We start from the raw sequence: 25,069 nt of genomic DNA, 5'->3' as shown, positions 1-25,069 counted from the left end.
AACCCACACACTTGCCAGTAGGATTGGCTCTATTGTGCTGCTCAGGTGAGGTACAGGGCCTCCTCTCCTGAGTGTTGCAGCTGGGGGAGACAGGGGCAACTCTTCCACCCTTATGACCTCAAGGCCAGCTCGCTCACCCACACCTCTGGCATTAGAGTTGGGAGAGCAGCTTTAAATGATTCACGAGGTGTCACAGAGGCTGTATATTCTAGAATCAAGGATGTGCTTTTTTGAGCCTCTTCTCAGATGGCTCTCCTTGTGAGAGATCCTGAAATCATAACACCCAGCAACTGCCTCCACTGATTTTTAATACTTTCTGAGTTTGATGGCTGCAGTGAATAGGACTTCTGGCTCATTCTTTTCACTCAGAGGAACTGTGTGGCCTTGACTGATGATGGAGAACTTCTGTCACTCTTCAAGGTACTGCAAACAGGGACAATGCAGGTTTCTTGTGGAGGCATCTGTGCTGGCTAGTTTTTTGGTCAGATTGATACAGGCAAGGTCATTGGAGAGGAGGGAACCTCAACTGACAAAAAATCTCCAGAAGATCCAGCTGCAGGAAACCCTGTAGAGCATTTCTTTTATTAAAATTTTTTAATTCATTTTACACACAACCACAGATTCCCCTCTTATCCCTCCTCCTGCTCCACCACAAACTCCTCCCCATATCCACCCCCAGCCCCTCCTCCAAAAGGGTAAGGCCTTCCATGGGGAGTCAGCAATGCCTGGTACATTCAGTTGAGACAAGACCAAGTCCCTCCCCCTTCATCCAGGGTGAACAAGGCATCCCACCATAGGTAATGGGCTCCAGAAAGCCAGCTCATGCACCAGAGATAGATCCTGATCCCACTGCCAGAGGTTGCTCAAACAGACCAATCTACAAAACTGTCTTCCATAAGCAGACAGCCTAGTCTGGTCCCATGCAGGTTCCACAACTGTTAGTCTAAAGTTCACGAGTTCCTACATGCTTGCTTCAGTTTTCTTTGAAGATTTATTTCCCCACCATGATCTTAACCCCCTTGCTTATAAAATCCCTCTTCCCTTTCTTTGACTAGACTCCCAGAGCTCAGCCTGGGCTTAGTTGTGGATCTCTGCATCTACTTTCATGAGTTGCTGGATAAAGCCTCTATGATGACAGTTAGGGTATTCACCAATCTGATTATTGGAGTAGACAAGTTCAGGCATCAATCTATACTATTGCTAGTAGTCTAAGCTGGGGTCATCCTTATGGATTCCTGGGAATTTCACTAGCACCAGGTTTCCTCCTTAACCCCATAATGTTTCCCTCTATCAATTCTTTCATTGCTCTCCCACACTGTCCCTCCTCCAGCTTGACCATCCCATTCCCTCATGTTCTCATTCCCCCTCCCCTCCCCTATAGTGCCCCCATCCCTAATTCACTCACAGAGATGTCATCTATTTCCACTTACCAAGGCGATCCATGTGTCCCTTTTAGGGTCCTCTTTGTTTCCTAGCATCTCTGGAGCTGTGGGTTGTAGTCTGATCATCCTTTGCTTTACATCTAGTATCCACTTATTAGTGAGTACATACCATGTTTGTCTTTCTGAGTCTGGGTTCCCTCACTGAGGATGATATTTTCTAGTTCTATCCATTGCCTGCAAATTTCATGATGTCATTGTTTTATACTACTGAATAGTACTCCGTTGTGTATATATACCACATTTTCTTTATCCATTCTTTGGTTGAGGGGCATCTAGGTTGTTTTTAGGTTCTGGCTATTATGAATAGTGCTGTCATGAAAATAGTTGAGCAACTGTCCTTGTGGTATGATTGCGCATCCCTGGGGTACATGTCCAAGAGTGGTATAGCTGGGTCTTGACATAGATTGATTCCCAATTTTCTGAGAACTTGCCATACTGATTTCCAAGGTGGCTGTAAAAGTTTGCACTCCCACCAACAGTGGAGGGGTGTTCCCTTTGCTCCACATCTTTTCCAACGTAAGCTGTCATCAGTGTTTTTAACCTTAGCCATTCTGATAGCTGTAAGATGATACCTCAGAGTCATTTTGATTTGCATTTTCCTGATGACTAAGGATGCTGAGCAATTCCTTAAATGTCTTTAGGCCATTTGAAATTCTTCTGTTGAGAATTCTCTGTTTAGATCTGTAGCCCATTTTTAAACTGGATTGTTTGGTATTTTGATGTTTAGTTTCTTGAGTTCTTTATATATTTTGGAGATCAGCCCTCTGTCAGATATAGAGTTGGTGAAGATCTTTTCCCATTCTGTAGGCTGTTATTTTGTTTTATTTACTGTGTCCTTTGCCTTACAGAAGCTTCTCAGTTTTAGGAGGTCCCATTTATTAATTGTTGTTCTCAGTGTTTGTGCTACTGGTGTTATATTTAGGAAGTGGTCTCCTGTGCTGATGCATTCTAGGGTATTTCCTACTTTTTTTTTTTCTATCAGGTTCAGTGTAGCTAGATTTATGTTGAGGTCTTTGATCCACTTGGATTTGAGTTTTGTGCATGGTGACAGATATGGATATATTTGCAATCTTCTACATGTTGACATCTAGTTATGCCAGCACCATTTGTTGAAGATGCTTTCTTTTTTTCATTGTACAGTTTTTCCCGTCATACATTGACTTCTATGTCAAAAATCACATGTCAAAAATCACAAAAATAGATGTTTGGATTAATGTCAGGGTCTTCAATTTGATTCCATCAGTCCACATGTCAGTTTTTATGCCAATACCAAGCTGTTTTTATTAGTATAGTTCTATAGTAGAGCTTGAAGTCAAGGATGGTGACACCTCCAGAAGTTGTTTTATTGTAAATAATTGCTTTAGATAGCCTAAGTTTTCTGCTTTTCCATATGAAGTTGAAAATTGTTCTTTCAAGGTCTGTGAAGAGTTGTGTTGGGATTATAATAGACATTGCTTTAAATCTATAGATTGCCTTTGGTAAGACTGCCATTTTTATTATGTTGGTTCTGCCTGTCCATGAGCATGGGGGATCTTTCCATTTTCTGATATCTTCTTCAATTTTTTTCTTCAAGGACTTAAAGTTCTTGTCATCCAGGTCCTTCACTTGTTTGGTTAGAGTTACCCCAAGGTATCTTATATTATTTGTGGCTATTGTAAAGGGTGATGTTTCTCTGATTTCTTTCTTGGCTCATTTATCATTTGTATATAGGAGGACTACTGATTTTTTTTTGAGTTAATCTTGCATCCTGCCACATTAATGAAGGTGTTTGTCAGCTGTAGGAGTTCTCTGGTAGAATTTGTGGGATCATATATGTAGTTTGACTTCTTTCTTTCCAATTTTTATCCCCTTTTGTTGTCTTACTTCTCTAGCTAGAACTTTGAATACTATGTTGAATAGATATGGGGAGAGTGGACAGCCTTGTCTTGTTCCTGATTTTAGTGGAATCAATATGAATTTCTCTATTTAGTTTGATGTTGGATGTTAGCTTGCTGTACATTGTCTTTACTATGTTTAGGTATGTTCATTGTATCCCTGATCTCTCTAAGACCTTTGTCACGAAGGGGTGTTGGATTTTGTCCAAGTCTTTTTCAGTGTCTAATGAGATGATCATGTGTTTTTTTTCTTTCAGGTTTTTTATATGATGGATTACATTAACAGATTTTCATATGTTGAACCATCTCTGCATCACTGGGATGAAGCCTATACTTGATCATGGTGAATGATTTTTTTTTTTTATGTGTTCTTGGATTCGGTTTGCCAGTATTTTTTTGAGTATTTTTGAATCAATGTTCATGAGGGAGATTGGTCTGTAATTCTCTTTCTTTGTTGCATCTTTGTGTCATTTGGATATCAGGGTAACTGTAGCCTCATAGAAAGAGTTTGGTAATGTTCTTTCTGTTTCTATTGTGTAAAGTAATTTGAAGAGTATTGGTGTTGGCTCTTCTTTGAAATTTTGGTAGAATTCTGCACGGTAACCAAACTGTCCCTGGAGTGTTTTTGGTTGGGAGACTTTTAATGACTGCTTGTATTTCCATAGACATATTTCCATACGTATATTTAAATTATTTATCTGGTCTTTCTTGATTTAATTTTGATATGTGGTACCTGTCCAGAAAATTGACCATGTCTTCTAGATTTTCCAATTTTGTGGAGTATAGATTTTTGAAGTATGACCTGATGATTCTCTGAATTTTTCCTCTTTGTCTTTGTCTTTGTTATTATGTCTCCCTTCTTGTTTCTGATTTCATTAATTTGGATATTATCTCCCTGCCTTTTGTTTAGTTTGGATAAGAGTATACCTATCTTTTTATTTTCTCAAAGAACCAATTCTTTGTTTCATTGATTCTTTGTTCTCTTTGTTTCTGTTTTATTGATTTCAGCCCTCAATTTGATTATTTCCTGGTATCTACTCTTCCTGAGTAAGTTTGCTTCTTTTTGTTCTAGAGCTTTCAGGTGTGCTATTAAGTCACTAGTGTGAGATTTCTTCAACTTCATTATGTAGGCATTTAGAGCTATGAATTTTCCTCTTAGTACTGCTTTCATGGTATCTCATAAGTTTGGGTATGTTGTACATTCATTTTTACTGAATTCTAGGAAGTCTTTAATTTCTTTCTTTATTTCTTCCTTGACGCAGTAGTGATTCAGTTGAACATTATTCAGTTTCCATGAGTTTGTAGGCTTTCTGTAATTTGTGTTGTTGATTTCTAACTTTAAGCTATGGTGGTCTGATAAAATACAAGAGGTTATTCCAATTTTTTTGTATCTGTTGAGATTTGCTTTGTGACCAAGTATATGGTCAATTTTAGAGAAGGTTCCATGGGATACTGAGAAGAATGTATATTCTTTTGAGTTTGTATCGAATGTTCTTGTAGATGTCTATTAAGTCCATTTGAGTTATAACATTTGCTACTTCCTTTATTTCTCTGTTAAGTTTCTGTCTGGCAGATCTGTCCAGTGTTGAGAGTGGGGTGATAAAGTCTCCCACTATTAGTATGTGGGGTTTGATGTGCAATTTAAGCTTTAGTAATGTTTCTTTTACATATGTGTGTGCTCTTGTATTTGGGGCATTAATGTTCAGAATTGAGACTTCATCTTGATGAACTTTTTCTGTGATGAATATGTAATGCCCTCTTTTGATTAATTTTAGTTTGTAGTCTTTTTGTTAGATATTAGGATAGCTACACCAGCTTGCTTCTTAGGTTCTTTTGAACCTTCCCAACCCTTTATTCTGATATAGTGTCTGTCTTTGAAGTTGAGGTGTGTTTCATGTATGCAGCAGGATGGATCCTGTTTTCAAATCCATTCTGTTAGCCTGTGTCTTTTTATAGGTGAATTGAGTCCATTGATATAAAGGGATATTAATGACCCATGATTGTTAATTCCTGTTATTTTTTGGTGGTAGTGTGTGTTTCCTTTGGGATTTGTTGGTGTGGGATTATCTATCGCCTGTGTTTTCATGGGTGCATCTAACTTCCTTCAGTTGGAGTTTTCCTTCTAGTGCTTTCTGTAGGGCTGGATTTGTGTATAAGCATTTTTTTTTTAAATCTGGTTTTATCATGAAATATTTTGTTTACTCTGTCTATGGTGACTGAGAATTTTGCTGGGTATAATAATCTGGGCTGGCAACCATGGTCTCTTAGTGTCTGCATAATGTCTGTCCAGGACCTTCTGGCTTTCAAAGTCTCCATCAAAAAGTTGGATGTTATTCTGATGGGTCTGCCTTTATATGTTACTTGGCTTTTTCCTTTGCAGATCTTAATATTCTTTCTTTATTGTGTATATTTAGTGGTTTGATTATCATGTGGTAAGAGGACATTTTTTGGGTCCAATATATTTGATGTTCTGTAAGCTTCTTGTATCTTCATAGGAATTTCCTTCATTAGGTTGGGAATGTTTTCATCTATGATTTTTTTCTGAATATATTTTCTGTGCCTTTGAGCTGGCATTCTTCCTTCTTCTATCCCTACTATTCATAGGTTTGGTCTTTTCATGGTGTCCCAGATTTCCTAGACATTTTGTGTTAATGACTTTGTTGACTTTAATGTTTTCTTTGAGTGGTGAATCTATTTCCTCTACTGTATCCTCCATGCCAGAGACTCTCTCTTCCAATCTTGCATCCTGTTGGTTATGCTTGCATGTGTAGTTGCTGTTTGTTTACTCGGATTTTCCATTACCAGTTTTCCCTTGGTTTGTGTCTTCTTGATTGCCTCTATTTCAATTTTTAAGTCTTGAACCCTTCAGCTTTTGATTGCTTTTTCTTGATTTTCTTTAAGGATTTATAGATTTCTTCCAATTTTTTGTTTATCTTTTCCTTGATTTATTTAATGGAATTTTTCATTTCCTTTTAAAGGCCTCTATCATCTTCATAAAGTCATTTTTAAGGTCATTTTCTTTTGCTGCTTCTTCTACATTGGGATGATCAGGTCTTGCTATAGTAGAACTTTTAGGTTCTTGTTATGTTGTTGAATGTGTTCTTGCACTGGCATCTACTCATCTCATCCTCCAATTGGTGCAAATGGTGTCTGTGTCTTAGGGAGCTGCTCTTGGCCAAGTCAGAGCCGGTGGAATCTGTGTCTCAGGGAGCAGCTGTGGTTCCCAGGGAATGGGTGCGTTTGGGGGACAGAGTGGGCTTGTAGATTACAGGGCCTGATGGAGGTTAGTGGTAGACAGGTCTGCCTGCAAGAGTCTTGCCTTTTGACCTGCAACTCACTTGTTTGTTTTCTCTATGAAATCTCAGACCTAATGGGAGTGTCCTGTCTCTATGAATGGCCAGACTGAATGGGCCTGTAGGGTATTTTCTTATTAATTAAATTTATTCATTTATTTTATATCCTGACCACAGTTTCCCTCACTCCTCTCCTTCCATTCCCTTCCCCTGCCTCCCCTCTTCCTCCTCCCATCCACTCCTCTTCTGTTTTTGTTCAGAAAGGGGCAGGCCTCCATGGGTGTCAACAAAGCATGGCATATCAAGTTGAGGCAGGACTAAGCTCCTCCCCTTGTATTAAGGCTGGGTGTGGCAACACATTATGAGGAATAGGTTCCCAAAAGCCAGCCAAAGCATTAGGGACAGGCCCTGCTCCCACTGTTTAGGAGTCTCACAAAAGACCAAGCTACACAACTGTTACACATATGTAGCGGCCCAGGTCAGTCTCATGCAGGGTCCCTAGCTGTCGATCCAGAGTCCCTGAGCTCTTATGAGTCCAGGTTAGTTGCTTCAATGGGTTCCCTTGTGATGACCTTGACTCCCCGGCTCCTTTTTTTTTTTTAAATTAGTGATTGATGTGGGAGGGCCCAGACCACTGGTATCATTCCTGGGCTAGGTTTTATAGAAAAGCAGACTAAGCAAGCCACGAGGAACAAACCAGTAAGCAGTACTTCTCCATGACCTCTGTATCAGCTCTGGCTTCAGGTTCCTGTCCTAACTGGGTTCCTGTCCCCACTGCTTTTGAAGAGGAGCTGTTACATGGAATTGTGAGTGATACAAACCCTTTCCTCAAGGTGCTTTTGGTTCTGGTGTTTCTTCACAACAGTAATGCTAAGACAGCATGTTAAGCTGCCTCTTTGCTCACGTTTTGGGAATCTGAGGTTCCAAGTGATGATTATTTGTGTCTCATTGGAGACACAGTTTTCCTCTTGACAGTTTTTATCACTTTACTGTGATAGATATAATTTTTTAATTTCCACTCTTCCCTTTTGTTAGCAATGATTTCAACTCTGTTCAGCTGAGGGATAAATTTTGCTGTTTGCTGTTCCTTCTGTGTTTAGACTTGTTTACTTTTACTCTCTTTGATACTTTGGAGATTGAAAAAAATTAAGTAATTTTTAAAATTTTTCTACTGATTTTATTAATTTATATTTTTATATATTTAAATTGAATATGACCACATTACTTTCCCCTTTCTCCCTCCAACCTCTATTTTTTTAAATTTAAATTACAAGTTTGTTAATCAGTGACCTTCCTATCTGAATTGCCATCATTTTAAACATGTTCCTATTAGCAGTGGATCTTTTCGCTTTCCTAGCTGGGTTTTTTGGCTCCTAATTGAGGAGAGACCCTGGCCTTTGCTTCTGCTTCCTTTCATGCTAGGAGATAAGATGACATGAAGGATGTCACTGTCCTAGATGACTGTGGTGCTGGCTTTTGACTCTGCAATTATTGGGCTTTCTCCTCCTGGCTCTCCCATTGTCCACCTGACCTTTGCAAAGCAGAATTTCATGAGTCTGCTTTTTCTGCTTTCCTACTTTTGTTTTTTCTTCTCTTTTTAATCTTTCATGGTTCTAATATTAATATCCTCAAGAAGAAAACAATTATACTATATTCTTCTGGAATGTTCAACAATTTGAGGATAGAGAGAGTTGGCATAGATGTTGTCAGGGAAGGATCCTAAACCACTGGCTTTCCAAACCTTGACTTGTTAATATATTTTCTACATAGGTAATTACTGATTTTACAATCTCAACTCTACTTAGTACTGGCATTTCTTCAGGATAAATATAATTAAATTCTTCATGTGAGATGTGAATCACTATGATTTGTGGCACACAACCATCTTTTGTGGGAAGAGAAGGCAAACATAACACACACACACACACACACACACACACACACACACACACCCACTTAGGAATTGGAATAGGTTTAGTATTAAGATTTATTTAGTCTATATTTTGTTTCCTATTCTGCATACCTCCTACCTTTGTAGAAGCCAATTTAAAACATCTACACCATAAAGCAAGGCAAAACCCTTTTTATTTCCTCCCATCCCTGATTTTGGACTTCATAAAACAAGACAAAATACCATTCACTTTCCCCCCACCCCAAAAAAAAAACCTTTTGACTTCATAATGAATGTAGAATCTGGGCTAAACATTATATAAGAACACCATGATATTCTCCTCTATTTGGCAGGCAGCCTGTGCTATACTTCTCTTAGCTTTCATTCTTTCTGTAGGGAGCTTCTTTGGTTTTATTATTTCAAAATACTTCTACCTAGACCTGTAGTGATATTGTGTTCCCCAAAATATTGTGCACCCTAATAAACTTATCTGGGGTCAGAGAACAGAACAGCCACTAGATACAGAGGCCAGAAAATGGTGGCACACACACCTTTAATCCTAGCATTCCAGAGGCAGAGATCCCTCTGGATCTCTGTGAGTTCAAGGCCACCCTGGAAACAGCCAGGTATGGTGACTCATGCCTTTAATCCCAGGAAGTGATGGCAGGAAGCAGAAAGGTATATAAGGCATGAAAACCAGGAACTAGCTGGTTAAGCTTTTAGGCTTCTGAGCAGCAGAGGACTCAGAGGCTTCCAGTCTGAGGAAACAGGATCTGCTGAGGAACTGGAGAGGTGAGGTGGCTGTGGCTGGTTCTGCTTCTCTGATCTTCCAGCATTCACCCCAATAACTGGCACTGGGCTTTTTTTTTATTAATAAGAACTATTAAGATACTTGCTACATACACCCATCTTACTGGAAACTTACCTTTAGAGAATAAAAAGTCAGAGTCTGGTGGAGATCTTAAATAGCACCTTTAAGCTGTGTGGTGAGGGAGGGATCCGAGTGTTCTTAGCATGCAAGACTGCTACCCACCACCAGTGCTAATTGTTTTCCCCACCCCTCACAATGAACTGCCATTGTCATGTGTAAGCACTAGATGAGGATTAGGAAATATGTTCCATAGAGTATTTTTTTTTAATGATGCAGTAGTTTTACTTCATGAAATAAAACAATTCACAAAAGACAATTCTATCTGTTTCTATGATTTACATTTTTCTAATACCTAGGGTCTTGTACAGTAGTTTTCTCTAGAGGCTTTTAGACATTCATCATGCAGTGCCTGAATAATGGATACTGGATGTCATAAGATACCTAGAATGCAGAATAAAGTGAACCATGGTGTTTTGTGATAAAATGCAGAAGCCCCACAATGGAATAACTGTTCCATACTTTGACCAGCCCTAAGTTTAAACTTGGCATGCGTTTTTAAAAGGCTTTTGCTTCTAGTTGAGCACACTGCTTTCTTGTTTTAGCAATTATTTGGGAAGTCTGACTCATTTATATTAAATTCAGCCTTAACCTGTTTTGTTGCTACATCATTAAAGAAGCATTTGGAATTATGTAAGCCCTGATAAATTCTGAATCCTGTAATTTGAGGAGAAATACAACTGAGCTGTACCTTAAACAGAAATGGGCTCTGTTTGTGTTAGTAGGCAATTTACAAGATCAGGAAATACTGTGCATTTATCTGCTTGCCTGGGTTTTGTCATGTGTTAAACTCAAGGTAAGTAACAGCTGTCAAAGATAAGCAGCTTTAATACTAGAAGATTAGCACCCCATGTGATAGCACACATGTGAATACTTACTGTTAGATAAGTTGGCAAATTGTAAATCAACACCCTGTGTCATGGTACATGGAATTTCCAAGGCTATTGCTACAACAGCAGCATTGGACCTTTGCATTTAGCTCAACTTTAGATCTCTCTGATCCAAAAAGGACAGTGGCAATAAATAGATCTGGATACTCATAGGCCAGGGTAAATGAGTTGTGACTTCAAAGACAAAAAGGAGGTCTCATCAATGTCACACTTCAACGGATGTCTTTTGGGAACCCATGACATCTGTTGAGTGGGGAATTTTCAAAAAATAAATAATAGAAAGAGAAAATAATAAAAAAAAAAAAAAAAAAAAAAAAAAAAAAAAAAAAAAAAAAAAAAAAAAAAAAAAAAAAAAAAAAAAAAAAAAAAAAAAAAAAAAAAAAAAAAAGAAATTCAGAAAGATGTCAATAGTAAGTAGAGCACGTCAATACATTAGTTTTGTGACTCTAGAAAATTTTGCAAACATCTGAGTTTTGAGAATTAAGCACTTTTATGAGTGTGTACAAACACATATTATTTGGTATAATGTATTTTACTATATGCATGTTAAGTCTTACTGTTAATATTTATTTTAATAATACACCAAGTCTCTTCTTTGGTGCCAGATCCCCAGGATCTAGCAATCATTTCCTGTCTTAGTTAGGGTTTCTATTTCTTTGAAGAGACACCATTACCACAGCAACTATTATAAAGCAAAAATATTTAACTGGGGCTGGCTTACAGGTCTAGAGGTTTAGTCCATGATGATCATGGTGGGAAGCATGGCAGTATACAGGCAGATATGGTCCTAGAGGAGCTAAGAGTTCTGTTTGGATCTGCAGGCAGCAGGAAGAGAGAGGCACTGGTCCTGCTTGGGCATTTGAAACCTCAAAGCCCACCCCCAGAGACACCCTTTCTCCAACAAGGCCACACCTACTCCAACAAGGCCACACTTCTGAATAGTGCCACTTCCTGGTGACCAAGCAATCAAATCTATGAGCCAAATGAGGGCCATTTCTATTCAAATCACCACACTCACCTTGTCTTTAACTGGTTTGTGATTCAAATAATGATTATTTGAATTATTAAATTTGGGGGAGATGCCAGGGGTAGTGTGATTTCCTACAGAGTGTGGATTTTGCACTCTGAAGCCTGGCTGCCTGGATACCAATGCAGGGTCTACAACTGAATAATTGTTTATTCTGAACTGATTATTCTGAATAATCAACATATAGTAGCTTTTCAAAAAAAAATTAAGGATTTATTTTCACTGTAAAAAAATAACATGTAGATTGATTTCTTGGAGATTTGCCATATCCATCCCTTTGAAATGCATTCTGAGTCTTTGGCAGGTTACTATTGTATGTGGTCAAATGGGGTCCTAACTGATCTCTAGTCCTGATAAGGCTCAACCCTCTTTTTCCTGTAGGATAAAGGGGCAGCTTGCAAGGGTGATCAGCAGGAAGACCTCCAGGCTAGCCCTCTTTCTAATGGTGTCCGACTCAGCTCTGTTTTTCAGTCTCTCTTCATGTTCTTAACTAATGCTCGCCAGCTACTCTGCAGAAAAGTAACAGACCAGGGGAACTCAGTGGCCCAAGCTTTACTGAAAGAAGAAAGATGAGTGAGATCTCCCTGGTATTGTGTAAACAGAATGTATTTAAAGGAAGCTTATGGGAGCGGGCAGCCAGCTGGGCAGCCAGCCTCACTCCAGAGTGACCCTGAGTCTCGGCGGAACCCGAGTCCAACCTGACCCTCGAAGCATCATCCACGTCCCCAAGCCGTGCTCCGAATTCTCTCGCGCACGCGCATAGGAGCAAGCTCCAGCATCTCTCGTGTGGTCGCCGCTGGGGCTAGGAGTTGGGACAAGGAGGGCCACAGACCACCCTCCGCCCCCAGCCTGAGTGCAGCCCTTTCCCATCCTCGAAACCACCATGACCCACTTCAACAAGGGCCCTTCCTACGGGCTCTCCGCCGAGGTTAAGAACAAGATTGCATCCAAGTATGACCATCCAAGTATGACCAGAAGATCTGCGCAACTGGATAGAAGAGGTGATGGGCATGGACATTGGCACCAACTTTCAGCTGGGCCTGAAGGATGACGGCATTATCCTCTGCAAACTCATAAACAAGCTACGGTCAGGCTCTGTAAAGAAAGTCAATGAATCTTCATTAAACTGGCCTCAGTTGGGGAATATCGGCAACTTTATTAAAGCCACTCAGGCTTATGGCATGAAGCCCCATGACATATTTGAAGCAAATGATCTTTTTGAGAATGGCAACATGACCCAGGTTCAGACTATGCTGGTGGCTCTAGCAGGCCTGGCGAAAACAAAAGGGTCCCATACAACCATTGACATTGGGGTTAAGTATGCAGAAAAACAAACAAGACATTTTGATGAAGGCAAGTTAAAGGCTGGCCAAAGTGTAATTGGCTTACAGATGGGAACCAACAAATGTGCCAGTCAGGCAGGTATGACAGCCTATGGGACCAGGAGGCATCTTTATGATCCCAAAATTCAGACTGACAAACCTTTTGATCAGACCACAATTCGTCTGCAGACGGGCACCAACAAAGGAGCCAGCCAGGCTGGGATGTTAGCACCGGGTACCAGAAGAGACATCTACGACCAGTGACTGTCTTTTTTTTGTATGAAAAATTTCAGCCTTTATATTAATCAGTACATAAAAATTCATGTTTCAATACACATATACAATATGTAATGTTTAAATTAGGGTGTGAGTATATAGCTCCTCAAATATAATTTCTTTCTTTCTTTTATTCTGCTCTCATATAATACATCCTAATCACAGTTTCCCCACCCTCCATACCTCATAGCTCCGCCCCCCCCAACCTCTCCTCTCTCACAGATTCACTCTTCCTCCAGTTCCCTTCAGAAAAGAGCAGGCCTCCCAGAGATATCAACCAAACACAATATAACACGTTACAATAAGACTGGGCACAAACCCTCATATCAGGACTTGGCAAGGCAACCCAGTAGGAGGAAAAGAGTCCTAAGGTCAGATGAAAGAGTCAGACACCCCCACTGTAACTCTTAAGAGTCCCACAAAAATAAGCTTGCAACCATAACATATTTGCCTATGCCCTAGATCAGATCCATGCTGGCCCCGTGATTGTAACTTCAGTCTGTGAGTCCCTATAAGCCCTATTTAGCTGGTGTCTATAGGTCATGTTCTCCTGGTGTCCTCCAGCTCTCTGGCCCCCACAGTTAGTTCTTCCTCTCCCTCTTCTGTGGGGTTCTGCCAGCTGTGAGGGGAGGGACCCAGTGGAGATTTCCAATTTGGGCACTTTCTCAGCCTGACATTTGGCTGTGGGTCTCTGTATCTGCTGTCAGGGGAAGCTTCTCTGATGATGATTTGGCTAGGCAACAATCTAGGCTTATAGTCAAAAAACAGAACACTATTAGAAGTCATTTTATTGATTTGTCTTTCTATCGTAAGTCTCTGAGCTATCCATCCTTTTGTTCCTGGTCAAGACAGAGTTTCTCTGTGTAGTCTTGGCTGTCCTGAAACTCATTCAGTAGACCAGGTTATCCTTGCACTCAGTGATCTTCCTGCCTCTGCTTTGGGAGTGCTAGGATTCAAAACATGGGCCCACTACACCCACATCAGACAACTCTTTATTTGTCATGTATTTTTAAGAAAAAAAGACTTAGATGGTAGGACAAAAAGGCCAACACAGAGTGATTCATAGGTCTCTCAATTTTCTAGGATGTGGGACCTCATGTTACTTAAAATAGCTATTTTAAAAGAAGAAATCTATCAGTCATTCTACTCAGTGGGGAAGGATTTGTGCATTGTAAATATTTATGACTTTTTATATGCTGAATATCAAACGACTAATATTCAACATTGAACATTTGACAATATTTGTCAAGAAAGCTTATAAAATACTCATTGTATTTTAAATTACCCTCTGAATTTAGATGAATTATCATAATCTGAACTGATATGTCAAAGAATGAAAAAACTTAGGAGTAGCATATTTTGTAATTAGAAGGCACTGATATCACAATAAGATCAGACTCTGAGACCCAAGCAACAGAAACCAGCAAGGACCTTCCCATTTAGTTACAGTAAGGAGGCATGGGGAAGGCGTGGGAAGAAGTACAAAGCATGTCCTGGAGGAAAGCCCCACCAGCTTAAGAGACCAATTTATATGTTTCTGTTTGATTTTAAGACATGATAGAAATTCAATCCATGCCAGAAACATTACAGAACTAATCTGAGAGAGAACGTCCAGGAACACACATCTCCATGTAAGAGTTAGACAAGAGACCTGAAGAGAGGAGCCAAGTTCATGTGACTGAGAGATGGTGACATGGTCACCAGGTCTCCTGCATCTGGATGCTGAATTCTCCCAATTCACGCTGTCTTGCTTTCCCACGAGTCACGTGGTTTTCCTGTGGTCAGAGTCTTCTGGGTGGTAAGTCAAGTGTTTTGTTTTGCTTTTTGAAAAAACACACAACCTACACACTAAGTAAAGGAGGTCATTAAGGTTATGGGGACAGCATTATTGCCACCAGTGGGCCTATGCACAGTTGTTGCACAATCTCAACCTTCATGGAGAGACTGGTACTTAAAATGAGCAAGTCATTAAGGTTTAAATTTAATTAAAATGCAATAGTCCCAGAAAAAGGAGAATACTTTTACAAGGACTCTTTTTTTTTTTTAGAAGCATAATTTTAAACAGCTGGAACCCATTTGCTCCGTTGTAGTCTATTCTACTTTCTTTTTCTTTGCCAACTAGAAATGGACTTTTCCAGAAAGTATGAACACATCATCCTATTCGAACGTACAGGATGGCAGCTGCTCGGGGAAACAGCCCTGATGGACAACTTGGGCCCTTTTGTCTCCACCTGGATTTAGAAGCATTACGCTATAGTAAACACTGACTGAAGATCTGGATGCCTTCCAGGGCACCATGGTTTATGGCTTGTCCTTCAATGTAACACTCTATTTCTGCAATTATTGATGCAGCTGGACCTGTCCAGCGCCCAGGTGTGCCTCATCTCTCCGGTCCATGTCATACTGAAGGTTCAAGAATCTGCAAACTATTAGCAACAGTGGAGAGGGGTGAGACAGAGGAATGTCCATTGGCTTGAAAACATGGTAAGTGAACTTTGCCAAGTGCAAGAAACGAAAAGCTCGCAGCACACCTCTGATGGTTTGTGTGATTTGTTTATACACCACTGCATCCTGCATGAAGATAGACCTCCATTTATCAGAGATGAGAAACAGGACATGGCTTCCTGTGACTTCCCACCTTGCTCTTATCAGACTGAATCTGAAAAATAAAACCACAGGAAGTTTTGCTGGAAATTGCAGTTGGCTGAGGCTAAATGCAAAGAGTGGCCTGCAAATGTCATAAAAGAAAGCGCTGACCCTACCCACACCCTTGAGTCTTTGGTTCCAGAGGAAAACTAGCATAGTTACCTCTCTAAAGCAGAGCCTTAGCTTTTGGCTTTCTCCTGCTTTTCCCAGAACAGAGGTAGCAATGGAGCACTGTGTGATCGCTGTGTAATACCAGCACATTGATGCATTTCTTGTCACAGGTTGAAGTACAAGTACATCCTGTTTGGATGTTCTTGCTGTTTGTTTCCTTTATGCTGTTGTGGGTTGGGAGTGTAAGTTTATTTAAATAGAACAACCAGTCCTAAGCAGTTTATCCATCGATTCAACCAATCCTTACTAAATGCTTGTCAATGTACCAGTAACTCAAGACTATGGAAAATATATAGTCCCAGAGAGCAATTAGGTGAAACCTTACCATGCTCTCTAAAGCAGCCTTCCTACTCTACAGGTTCCACAGAGAAGTAAGTTGTACAGAAAAGGATTTGACAGACTGTTTTCATGACTTATTCTAGGAAATTGAGTAGAGGTACACAGGAGGTAACTTTACTCATCACATACACAGTGGATATCTTAGGTCATCAGTCCTTAGCAGCCCCTGGCTGATAGGGCATTCTAAAAAGGAATACAATGATTTTTTTATAGTCCAATTATAACATTGTCTGAAATTAGTGGAGGGGAAGAAGTATGTCATGATTTGGAATTCACAACAGCGTTTCTCCCCTACCAACAGCTGGCATTGGGGTGAGAAGAGACAAATAAAAGTGGGAGGGTTCTCTTACTAAAAATACTTCTCACTTTGGGCAAGCTGGGGAAGAATTCTTGAGGGAAGTTATGGTTCAGAGATGGGAGGTAGCCAGAGAGTAAGTTGCACTCAATTCCTCTGGGAAGGAAGGATGAAAAACAGCTAAGAGTTGTAAGGAATGGAGTCAAGGACCAGACATTTGATAAGGATTTCTGAATTCCTGATGGACTAGATATGGTGGTATTTTATTTGTACTATAATGTGATATTAATTGTATGTTAATAAATAAAGTTGCCCAGGGGTCAGAGCTATTAGAGCCATAGCAAGCGCGTGATGGTGGTGGTGCACACCTTTAATCCCAGCACTTGGTAGGCAGAGCTAGGTAGATCTCTGTGTGTTCAAGGATACAGCCAGCATTGGAGACACACGCCTTTAATCTGAATACCATAGAAGACCTGGAGGGCTGTACAGACAGGCAGTGATGAGGCAGTCATGTGTTTGGGTTTACAACCAATGAGAAGGCAGAACAGAAAGTCTATGTAAAGACAAACAGACAGGAAGTAGCTCTCTTTTGGAGAGGTCTCTTGGCTTAAGAGGCTAGCTGCAGCAGGCGGTAAGGCTCTTAGCTCTGATCGCTTGGCTTTCTTCTTTGCATTGGTTCTGTGTTTCTTATTTAATAAGATGGTTGGTTGCATCTACAACTAGAATTCCTTTAAATGATTTTGAGAGATACACATAGAAATAAAATCTCACATTTCCCCAATATTTATTTTATCCCCCCTTCATGTTTATTTTCAGAACAACCTGTATCTGGGCACAGATCACATGAATTTGATTTAGGCAATGCTGCACTCCAGGAGCCCAGTTGTATGTGTTCATTAGCCGGCAGGTGTCTGTGGTCTGACTCCAGGGTACTGACCGTTATTTCATCAGCGTCTCCATCACTTTTATTTCAGATCCTTCAACATGAATCACATGTGTATCCATCTGTAGCTGGAGTTTTCTCTCCGGGTCCTGCCAAGCCGTGGCAGTCCCTTAACCCACTTATAAAATAAACGTACAGACACTTATATTATTTAAACTGCTTGGCCATTAGCTCAGGCCTATCATTGTCTAGCTCTTAATCTTATATTCAGCCTATTTCTATTAATCTATACTTTACCATGTAGCTCGTGGCTTACTGGTACCTTACATCTTCCTAGTCCTGGCGGCAGCTCCAGGCAGTCTCTTCCTTCCCCTCCTGTTCCCTTAATTCTCCTCTCTGTTAGTCCTGCCTATTTCTGTCCTTAGCATTACTTCAGTCTCACTGCAATGACTGTGTTGCTCACAACTGTACTTTATCTTCCTCCGGCCCTTCCACTCTATTTCCTTGCAGGCCTCCCCTATGCCCTAAACATCATGTGTATATGCTAGAGAGTTCACTCATGCTTCTATCTTGGAGAAGCACTAAGTTGGAAAGTTTTACTTACTGGAAAAAAAAACCCACCTTTTTAGGATTTCATATAGATCAATAATTAGGATCACTTATTAAATTATAAAATATTACTTTAAAATTATGTGCATGTATATGTTGTGGGAGTATGTATGTGCATATGTTTCTGTGTGTATGTTTGACTGTTATAGATGACGATTAATTTGTATTTCTTAATTATACATGACATTTTTAAATGAGCTGCATAAACATAATCTTTTAAATTGATTTTATTTTTATTTTCTTGGTGTTTTGCCTGTATGTCTGTATGCCAGAATTGTCAGTGTTGGATCTTAGAGTTACAGACAGTTATGAGCTACTATGTGAGTGCTGGGAATTGAACCTGGGTCCTTTGGAAGAGCAGTAAGTGCTCTTAACTGAGAGCTAGTTAATGACAAGCCTGAGACATAGGCCAAACAGTTTGTAATTAATGTAAGCCTCTGTGTGTTTATTTGGGACCAAGTAGCTGTAGGACACAGGAAATCTTCTGGCTGTTTGTGTGTGTGTGTGTATGCATATATGTTCATGTGTGTGTGTGTGTATGCATATATATGTTCATGTGTGTGTTTCTGTATGACTGTATTTATGTGAGTATAGCTGCTTGAGGAAGTCCAAGAAAAGTTTATACCAACTCTATACAATCATTTCCAGACTGCAAAAGCAGGTGTATTCTTCCTAACCAATAATATAAAACCAGTGTTACCTTAGTCCCAAAACTAGAAGAAGATACTACCAGAAAGGAAATAGAGACTCTTGTCTCCCATAGATATAGAGGAAGTCAAATTTAACACTGCATAAAAAACTTGGACACCACAGTAAATGAGATTTACTTCAGCTATATATGACTGGTTTACCTTTCAAAAAAAAATAATTAAGGACCAGCAAAATGGCTCAGTCAGTAATGGCACCTGCGGTTAAGCCTGATGCCCTGAGTTTGGTCCCTTAGGCCCAAGTAATGGAAGGAGAGAACAGAATCCTACAAACTGTCATCTGAACTTATGCAAGCACCATGACCTCTGCACTCTCCTATAAAACAAATATATTAAAAAAATCAGTTCATTAAACCCTTTACAGAAACAACCTAAAAGAATAAAAACTAGTGATGATACCAACAGATGTGTAAATAACACTGGATAACAGTGAACACTTGTTTGTAATAAAAACTCTCAGTTAACTGGGAATACAGGCAGCCATTCTCACTTTGATAGTGAATAACCATGAGATTCCAACAGGCAACAACAAATTTGTTGGGGAGATTCTAGACTCACTCTCACTAAGCTCAGGGATAAGTCAAGGAGATGCTCACTCATGGATCCTTTTGAAAACTACACTGGAAACCCTAGATGATGCGGTAAGACAAGCAAAGGAAGAGAGATGCATTGATGGCTAAAGAAGTAGCATCTGCTCCCAGATGCAACTGTTATGATGTATGGGAGAACCCAGAAGGTCAACCTCAAACCAAAAGTGATTAGAGGTAATAAGTGACTGAAATAAGGTTATTGGCTATAGAGTTAGTAGCTGAAAGCCAATCACTTTCACCAGTAATGAATAAACCCAGTTTGGATTTAGGAACACAATAACATGTTCAATGGTATCCTCTAAAATAATTAAACTTAGGCTTAAATCTGACAACATGTGTGTAAGATCTATAAAAATCTAGTGAAAAAAAACTCAAAGAAAATTTAAAGAATTGGAACAACACTCAAAATACATACATAAGAAGACTCAATACAGTGAAGAAAGTAGTTTGTCCCCAAGTTGATATATAAACAGTAAAATTTCAGTCAAAATTCCAGAAAATTTTCTAGCTATCCACAAATGACTCTGAAGTTTACATGAATGTCCAATAAAACATTGAATAGTCGGCACAATCGAAGAACAAAGTTTGGAAAACCAGTAAAAACTGGTTTAAAGTTTTTCAGAATGATACAGTAATTAAGACAGTGTCATGCTGATGAAAGGCAGGTACATCAACAAAACAGAGCAGAGAGCTAGAAACAGACCTATAAAGATGCAGCCAAGTGATTTTGATCATCTGGCAAATGCAAGGAAATGTTGAAAAGAGTCTTTTCTAGAACTTTCACTTAAAAAAAAACCCTCAAAATGGATCTTGACTTAAATCTAAAATGCCAAATTATAACACTGCTAGACAAGAAGATAAAAGAAAAAATATGCCCAATTTTGGCCCTGGTGATGACTTTTTTTGATATGATATTGATGGCACAAGCCACAGAATCAGTGTGGGATTCACCAAAATCAAAACTTCAGGAGTGGGTGACATCGTTCAGTAGGCAATCATCCTTGCAGCACAAGTCTGGCTTCGGTCTCCAAACTCATGTTCAGGTAGAAAGAGAGAACTGACTTCAGAAACTTGTCTCCACATATGTGTTGCGGTGCAGGAGTTGTGTGCACCCCTCCACACACAAATTAGAAATTCCTCCTTAGTCTAAGACAGTGTCAAGATAATGAAAGACAAGTCATAAACTAAGAGAAATAATTTGCGAGAGATCTATCTAACAAGGACTAGTGTCCAAATGGGCACAAACAGTATTTCTTAAAATTTAATAAAGACAAGGTATCTCAGACTTTGAAAAAGTGAGCCAAAACCTTAAAATATAGCTTACCAAGTAAGATATAGTAGATGATATCTAAAATATAAATGCATTTTCTACTTCTTACTTCATAAGGGAAATGAAGACAATAGCTACAACAGTGTACAACTATTTGAATAGAAAAAATAAACCAGACAGTGGCGAATGCTTAGGAGGGTGTAGAGTCTCTGGAAGTCTCATCTATTGCTGATAGGCAAATAAAACCATCAATTGCTTTGGAAGGCAGGCTAAGTTTCTATGAAACTGAATGTACTGTAGCATATCTTTCTGCAATTGACTGGGTAACTTTTCAAGTTGGAAACTTAACACCCACACAGACAACTGTGTATAGAAATGTATAGCATCTTTTTCTCAATTTTCAGAACATGGAAAATGTCAAGATTCAAGATTCCCTTTAGGCCACAGACACATAGATGATGGCACATGGAGAAAATAGCTTATTAATATTACCTGTAGCAACAAATGAGCTATCAAGCCATGAAAAGACTTGGAGGAAATTTAATTGCAATGCTTAAGTAAAAGAAATCAATCTGTAAAGGCTGAATATATTTTGAGTCCCACAGCATGACAATTTGGAAAAACTAAATCAACTGAGTCAACAAAAGTTTTAGGGCATCGAAACTGCTCTGTATGATACTGTATAGATGAATACATATAATTAATTCTATATTTGTCCAAATCCATAAAACATACAACTCCAAGAGCAAACTGTAATGTACATTATGGTGTTTGGACAGGAACAATGTGTGATTTGGTTCCCTTTGGTAATGAAATTACCATTCTGTTTGGTGGTGTTGATAGGGAAGTAGGGTAAAGATTTTCAGAGTGAGAACTAAAAAAGGAGGTTCATGACGAAACACATTGTTTTGAGACCTCAACCAACATGAGAATAAAACTTGGATACCCCAAAACCCCAAACATCCCAACTATTGAACAACACTTTAAGAACTATTAAGTCACAGACTTGCAGGATCATTATTTACTTCTTTCTTCTAACAAAGGCTATGCACCCTTCAATGAGAGCAACAAGGTGGCTTAGATTCTTATGGTTCTTGTTACTGTGTGTCATATATACAAATAAAGCAGTGATTGTTTTTAAATATTCTTTTTATTTAGAAGGTCCTTTGGACTTTGAAGTAGAGATTTTACTTTGAAGTTTACAATGGTCAAATCATCGGTTACAAAATACAAAGAGCAATTGCGTAATGTCTATGAGCAAGCATTTCCTACCCTGTGTCATTGGCCATTCTTTCAGCTATGTCTGTGATCAATTAGCAATGCCTAAGGTCATTTGCGAACATAAGACTTGAATATGCTGATCTAAAATTAAGCAGTCTAGGCTGTATAATAAGTTATATTATATTTATAATATGTTATATATGACTCTATTACTGGGGAGATGTGAAACAAGCATCTACTCGCCCTGATAGGGACCTGACACAGACCAAAGAATGAATACCACCAAAGTCCACTAAAGTCCAACCTGGTGAACTAATGTTTTTATTGTGGTTATATACAGAAGAACACAGGCGAGGGAGGGGTTCCTTACGGAGCAGAAATGATAGAAAGAGCTGGGTCGGCAAATGCCTACTCCAGCATGGGTGACAGTTTATGAAATCTGGGTACATGGAACACACTGCCCATTCTGCAGGCAGTTTCATAGGTTGTCAGTTGTCTGTTCTTGGTGGCTCAGCTGCTCTGAGCCTCTTCTAAGCAGTTTGCCTCATATTTGTTTCTTATTGGCTGTTCATCTGGCCTCAGCTTCTTCCAGGCTGTTGGGCTTGTCTGAGAGCGACTCTCAGCTGTCTTTGCTGCTTATGTGCTCTTGAGGAGAACCTACCGAACCTATCAGTTTCAGGGACTTCCTGAAGCTATTTTGAGTTGTTTACTTCTTGTCTTAATGAGCTTCCCTACAGGATGGGCGTTTCATCCACACTGTGGAACATCTTGTGTTTCACCTCATTGTGAGCAACTTTTCCTGGAATAGTCTATTGTTTTGCTTTCCTTTTGTATCCTACATCTTACGATGTTTCCAACCATGATGGAAGGCTTTGATCTTGGAGGAAACTGCTATACAACATAGACATGCTCATTTACTATGCATCCTTTTTCCTTTTACCTAGTAATGCTTTCCTGCAATCATGTGTGGCAGTGACAAGATCTGCGACCGAGAGTTTGAGAACCTAGACTGTAATTCAGATCCTGTTACCTATTTTCTAAATAATCCTGAATGATTTTTCTAATGATTTATGTTGTTTGTACAAAAGTGGGATGGTAATGATTCTTGATTTCTCCCTCGCTTTTCAGAATTTAATGGAGGCTACCGAAAAACTACCGAGAAAAATGCATGGATGCAGGTCAGCAAGAAAGCTCAGTAGATGAAGGTGCTTGCTATGCACACCTAAGCTCTTAAGTTCAATCAATTCCTGGAGCCCAGAGAGTAAGGAAAAAATTGACTTCCAAAGTTGTTTTCTGAACTACATATGCATGCCATGGCATGCACAGACCTGCAGATACATACACACACAACACGCTCCACATGCACACACACCCCACATGCACACACACATACACACCCCACATATGTATGCAGGCACATATGCACACACTGCTAACATTAAGTAAACACTGAAATTAAAATGTAGTTGTCATATTAAGTTGTTTTTTTTCAAGAACCAATGTAATCTTTATTAGAAACACACCTGAAATCTTCACATTTCTTCAGTTCAAAATTGTTTTGCATACCTTTGAGGATGGCTATAGACACTGTAAAGTACACATGAATCCAAGGGCAAGAAACATTGGGCAGAAAACATTTAGCTTTATACTTCCACACTTTAGACTTTGAAAATAAATCACCATGAAATTGTGCATACTTATTTATGAATTATTTAATCCAACCTTTCTTTTCAGTTATTTCAGATTTTTCTCAAGTTGATTTCCTCCTGATACCAAACATCCATTCCCACTTTCTTTTTATCTTAGATTTTATTTTATTTTATTTTATTTATTTTTTTTTTGTGTGTGTGTTTCCAATGGGCAGGTGTTCATGGAGGCCAGAAGATAGCATTAGATCCCCTTGAGCTGGAGTTTTAGGCAGTTGTGAGCTGCCTGACAGACACTGTACTTGGGTCCTCTAGAAGAGAACTGGTTGGCTTCTTCTATAGCAGTCTTTCACTAGATCCTGGTTCCCAGCCTGTCACAGGGTGATGCCCACATCATGTGTGATCCCAGCACATCTCTGTATTCCCAGGAGAAAGTAATTGGCCTATGGTTGCCATTGGGTTTAGACCCAGCCCTGTAGCAGCTGACACAAGAGCTTTATGAGGCTACACTCTTCTCTGAAGAAATATGCAGAAGAGTCTTAAAGAGGCTAACATTTCAAATTGTTTAGGGCCAAATTTCAGGGCAAAGTACAAGTCATGCCATGCTTATAGTTTTGAGTCATGACCTGTGGGTTACAGTTCAAATTGTGGGTGAAACAAATTACAGGAAGTGGCCAGGGTGAAGAAACCTAGTAACTTTGCCACATCAGGTATGGTCATAAGTGGTAGGAGTGTTCCATCAGAGGAAGAGAGTTGTAGGCTGTGGGTATCTTCAAGTAAACCATGGACAGGGAGGCTAACTCACTCTGAGTTCTTGAGATCAGAACCAGCCAGTGGCTAGATTTAGTATTGTGGAAAGGAGGGCTTTTTATATTATGCACTGTGTCTGTGTGAGGTGGACTGCTTTGTAAGGATGCATTGGACAACAGCAGGATTGAAGCAGAGGTTGCAGGATTTATTCATGAGGAAGAGGATGGGAGAGGTCCAATGTAGGGTTGGGGAGTGTGTGATGAGCAGTGATTAATGAGAAAGGGACTCAGATGAAATTTAAATATATATTTAATATATGTAAGTAATAATATATTTAATATGTAATAATTATATATATATATATATATTTGTCTATGAGATCTTTAGCTTTTCTTTTTTTTTTTAAGGATATGTGATTGATTGGTACATGAAAGACGTGATTACTAGAAATAGTGTGTGGTTATTTCTGAAGATGTCCTGTCTTGTTACTGCTGCCATATTGCCATGCCAGTCTAGTAATTTGCAGTAAAGCAGAGGCTGCCACTCCTGTGACAGTTGGTAGATCACATAGTGAACTGTGGGAGCCTACAAAGATTCCAACTTGTAGTTTGTTTCCATTTTGACTCAAGGTCAGAGAGTCAAAGTTTATGTTACTCTCCAAGGCTGCATAATGGGATGTTTTGACTAAAGGCACGATTACCAGGTGTCTTATGCTTCAAGGGCTAACTACAAGAAGGCATGGTTACCAGGTGTTTAGTGAATTAAGAAAGGGCTACACTTGTTTGTACTTTGTACTTTGATCTTGAAAGGGGGAGGTCTTTTTGCATCTCCCCTTGCTAGTATATGAAAATGTTCCTTAAGAATAAACTTGAGGGAACTGGGTATTGACCCAGGGCCCTCCTGAAGCTATCTTATGTCTCTTTTTCTTCATCTATGTCTCTATTTTTCCTATCTAGCATTTCTCATTCCTCACTCCCCCTTCAAGGAACCTTTGACAGG

The 25,069-nt window shown here is 39.4% G+C and overlaps 1 pseudogene; it reads left to right on the top strand.

Moving 5' to 3' along the window:
* Positions 1–11,740: 11,740 nt before the first annotated feature.
* On the top strand, positions 11,741–12,951 carry LOC114704175 (annotated as a pseudogene).
* Positions 12,952–25,069: the final 12,118 nt, after the last annotated feature.

The sequence above is a fragment of the Peromyscus leucopus genome, chromosome 11 (genome assembly GCF_004664715.2).
Source record: "Peromyscus leucopus breed LL Stock chromosome 11, UCI_PerLeu_2.1, whole genome shotgun sequence".
In the NCBI taxonomy this organism is placed as follows: domain Eukaryota; kingdom Metazoa; phylum Chordata; class Mammalia; order Rodentia; family Cricetidae; genus Peromyscus; species Peromyscus leucopus.
The sequence above is the reverse complement of the archived record's forward strand: the minus strand, read 5'-3'. Positions and strand labels throughout refer to the sequence as shown.